The sequence below is a fragment of the Vigna angularis genome, chromosome 4 (assembly GCF_016808095.1).
Source record: "Vigna angularis cultivar LongXiaoDou No.4 chromosome 4, ASM1680809v1, whole genome shotgun sequence".
Classification (NCBI taxonomy): domain Eukaryota; kingdom Viridiplantae; phylum Streptophyta; class Magnoliopsida; order Fabales; family Fabaceae; genus Vigna; species Vigna angularis.
The window spans coordinates 2,249,999-2,254,562 of NC_068973.1; the positions used below are offsets into that span (position 1 = coordinate 2,249,999).

The 4,564-nt window shown below is 34.1% G+C and overlaps 1 pseudogene; it reads left to right on the plus strand.

Moving 5' to 3' along the window:
* The first annotated feature begins 673 nt into the window (after positions 1-673).
* On the plus strand, positions 674-4,206 carry LOC108330127 (uncharacterized; annotated as a pseudogene).
* Positions 4,207-4,564: the final 358 nt, after the last annotated feature.

Here is a 4,564-nt window from a genome sequence, read left to right on the forward strand (position 1 = left end):
AACTTGAACTTGAGTTTGCTGGGTTCTTAAATTCTTTAGAACTGAACAATGAAAAACTCACTGCTTGTACATGCCTTGGGGGTGGTTGTGAAATTTGTGAAGAAATCAGTTCTGCCATATGTTCTGCTTGTATTTGGTTATACATGATTTTGTTTTCTTTGCCATTTTGCAGGTTTTGGTGGGTATTATTATCTCTTGGAGCCACTCTGGTGTGTGGGAATGATCACAAGTAAGCTTTCAGTGTTGTTTTAATTTTGTTTTTATGCTTAAAACTTTGTTTTTTAGCATGCTTAAAACATCAAAGAAAGTTCAAAATCATTTCCTGCTTCGTATTAGATCATTGCTATGTTCATAGTGTCATCAATTCCAAGAGTCAATTATGTGTTGTTCTGTTCTGTTCTTTAAATCCAACTCTACAGAGTTAATGTTGGTTTGAAATCTGTTACTGCACTTTATTGTCAAAGGAAGAAAAGATTGTTTTGCTAACTTTGAATCTAACTTTGAACTTGATTATTGTGCAGAATTAAAGGAAGCAAAGAATGCTAAAAACACTAAGGCTTGCTAATTATTGTGCAGAATTAAAGGAAGCAAAGAAAAGTTTTCTGGTGTTGTTTCTGCTTTTCTATCATAGCATAGCATAATGTAAATTGCTTGCTTTTCTATCATAGCATAATGTAAATTGCTTACTTATGAAAAAATTATTTGGGCTAAGCATAATGAAATTCAGACTGTCAATATAAAAGGTGTAGGAGCAGATGTTGAGGTGTGAACTCTATAATAAAATTTTGGCTGATTAATTTGCTAGCATGAACTGTCAAGTTCTCTTTATTTTTAGTGACATGTGCAAGTACTATGCTTCTTAGATTGCTGAGGGAGAAAGGTTACCTTTAGCTGTTAAGGAGTTGGGCACATGTGATCTCTATCCCCAAGTGAGTTAATATGCTTTTTATATTTTGTTTCATTATATATATATATATATATATATATATATATATATATATATATTTCTTAAAAACTTTTGATTGTCCTATTTGAATACATTTTGAGTTAGAAAATTAAGAATGTTAGAAAACAAAGAAAAAAATGAAAGTGGTCCAATTTCATTACGGTATCATAATCCTAATCAAATCCATTTTATAAGTTATTAGAAAACTATGATTATCAGCAATTTCAGTCAAAATAATATTTTCAAAATTTTTGCAAACCAGGAGTATTGCAAAGAGATGGAGAAATATTCCAAGTACAAGTATTAAAGTCCCCATCGTGAGCAACCTTAGGAGTAAGTTTAACTCTTTTACTGTTAGGGACACCAACAAGCATAGAGATACATCTATCTTTCAAGAAACCAAATATCATTACAAAATATAATTTGGTCTGTCCGAAAACTATGTTCTTTTGCTGTTTTACTTTGTAGAGCTTTAGTTTAGATATATATGCATCACATTCTGCAGCACCCCAACGCTCTGTTTTTTTTTTCGCCCTTCGAAAATTACCGAAGGCTTTTGGCCCTCGGTAAATGTTAGCGACAAGGGATTTACCGAGGGCTTTTTGGCCGTCGATAAGCCTTCGGTAAATACCTTTTACCGACGGTTTTGGGCTGTTTCCGAGGACTTCTGGCCTTCGGTAATGCCCTTCTTTTTTGTAGTGACTACATCCATTCAGTTTTAAAGTTTAAAAACAAAAATGTATCAAAATTTAAAATAAGTATAAATTCTAATTTCACTTATATAAGTTGACGAACTAAAAATATTCTTAATCCAACTATTTTTTGTGCTGTAACGTGACAAACCAAAATATATTATACATTTTTTTGAGTTTGTGATATTTTTTATTCGTAACACACAGGAACGCAAGTGCATACTATCTCTGTTTCAGAGGAAGAAATGCACCCATTTTTTAAATTTTGCGCGCCCCTTTACAAATATGGTATGAAAGGTGATTGGGCAGCAGCTAAACGGATCTTAGAAAACAATGACAAACTGAAACATGCTGCAATAACAAAAGGTTGGAGTACACTGCTCCATGTTGCTGCAGGTGCTAACCATTCTCACTTTGTGGAAGAGCTGCTACGTATTCTCGACAATGAACACGTTTCACTGCAAGATAGCAAAGGCAACACTGCTTTTTGCTTTGCTGCATCATCTGGAAACATGAGAATTGCTAAATTATTAATAGAGAAAAGTCCACACTTGCCAACAGTCAGAGGTGGAGGTGGGTACCTCCCAATTCAATTTGCTGTCATGCAAGGAAAATGTGAAATGACATGGTTTCTGTATAGCGAAATCAACAGAGAAGAATTCGAAGAACCTGATAGGAAATCGTTGTTTTTCTCTAGTATAAAAACCGGCAATCATAGTAAGCATTATTTATTTTGAAGTCCCTGAACGGTTGATGTTCTTTATTAATTCTTTAAAATTTAAGACTAACATAAGCAGTGTGCTAAGTAATAAGTAGTTAAGAATTCATTTTCAAGATTTATTTGAGCGTACAATAACACAGTATGCATTCACTATTAAGGTCTGTTAAAATTTATGAAATTAGTATTGCTTTTAATTTAATTAATCTTACAAATAACTGCATATTTTTTAATCAATTTTACTAAGATATTTTAAGAATATGTTTCAGGACATAGTGATTAAATACTTATTCAAATACTTTCTAGGGTTTGCCTTACAAATGGCAGAAAAGTGGCCAGCTAGCTTGGGCACGTGATGAGAATGATGACACAGCTTTGCATATCTTGGCTTTCGATCAAACGCCCTTACATTCTTGTTCTCATTGTCGTGATATTGCAAATCCCATCAGCATCAACCCCGGTAAATTCTTACATTCACCAATAAGTGACTTTTGAATTTTTACATGTTTCGGTTAAGTAACAGATTTTTTTATGTTGCAGGAATGAAAAAGGTTGTGACTTTGCAATTGGTTAAATATCTCTGGGAAAAGATTCTTCTCAAAAAAAAGATCTCGGAAGTAACTCCAATCATAAGTGAACCTTACCAGGCATTATTTGATGCAGCAGTAGTTGGTAACTTTGGATTCTTATCAGAGCTTATCAGTGCTTACCCTAATTTGATATGGGAAGAGAACGAAGAAAAACACACTATAATTCACACGGCAGTTTCACATCGCCATGCTGATATCTTCAATCTAATACATGAGATAGATTCCCAAAAGGATCTCATAGTAACATGTATGGTCAATCTAAGTCATCCTTCACCTTCTTCACCTTCTGAAGCTGTAATGACAAATAACACTTTATTGCATTTGGCTGCAAAGTTAGCCCCCTCACGTCAAGAATTAGTTACTGGAGCAGCATTCCAGATGTGCCTCGAGAAAAGGTGGTTTGAGGTAACCAATCTTATATTTCATTAGCTTTGCATGCTTTACTTTTTCAAATGGAACTATTCTGTATACGTGTTTCAGCCCAACACCAACACATTTCAATCCTGTGTTATAAAATTCATTTATCATTTGAATTAAATTCATCACCATCTTCTATACTAACTCTTAACGTATATATGACAGGAGGTGAAGAAGATAATGCCTCCACATCTCATAATAAAGAAAAATTCTGCTTTGCTAACTTGCTAAGGATTTATTCACAAAGGAGCATGAAGGATTGCGAAAAGATGGAGCAGAGTGGATGAAACGTACTGCTGAGAATTGCATGCTCATCTCAACTGTTATTGCTACAGCAGTGTTCTCTGCTGCGATTAATATACCAGGTGGTATTGATGATGGAACAAACAAACCAAATTATTTGAACCAAACATCATTTTTGGTATTTGCAATATCAGCTGGAGCGGCTTTCATCTCATCTTCAACTGCAATATTAATATTCTTGTCTATTCTCATGTCACGTTATTCTGAAGATGACTTTTACCGGTCACTGCCCTTCAAGTTGATATTTGGACTTCTAACTCTATTCATCTCCATAGCATGTATGATGATAGCATTTGCCAGTGCTTTCTTTATAACGTACAACTATGGTTCGTGGGTTGTACCGAATTCAATTGCAGTACTTGTTTGTCTACCATTGCTTTTATATATATATCTGCAATATTCGTTATGGTCGGATATCATAAATTCAACCTTCAATTGTAGGTCTCTATTTCGTCCAACCAAATGTATGATCTATACATGATCTATATTATTAAAGTATGACATTTTAAAAAGCATATATATAAGAAACTTATTATTCAAGATGTGTATTCTTTTTATTGTGTTGTTTTATCATTATGCAAAACCTTTATGTTGTGGAGCAGACAGTACTTAATTAACGTTTGTGTTGAAATGAGGCAGAATGTGCCTATTAGAATAAAACTACAAGAAACTTTATTGTGGTGATATTTAAGCTTACATACTACTTGTTGATAGGTTTTGGCAACCATGCTTCTTCTGTTACACCACACCACCTGGTCACACTCTTCCTCTTTTCCACCTTCTCCACTCCACCACCTCACTTCACTCTTTCTCTTTCCCTCACCTTCTTCTCAACTTCCATCTAAATAACTCAACTTGCTATTTCAAACATTTCAGACGCAGCCCATAACATGATTTT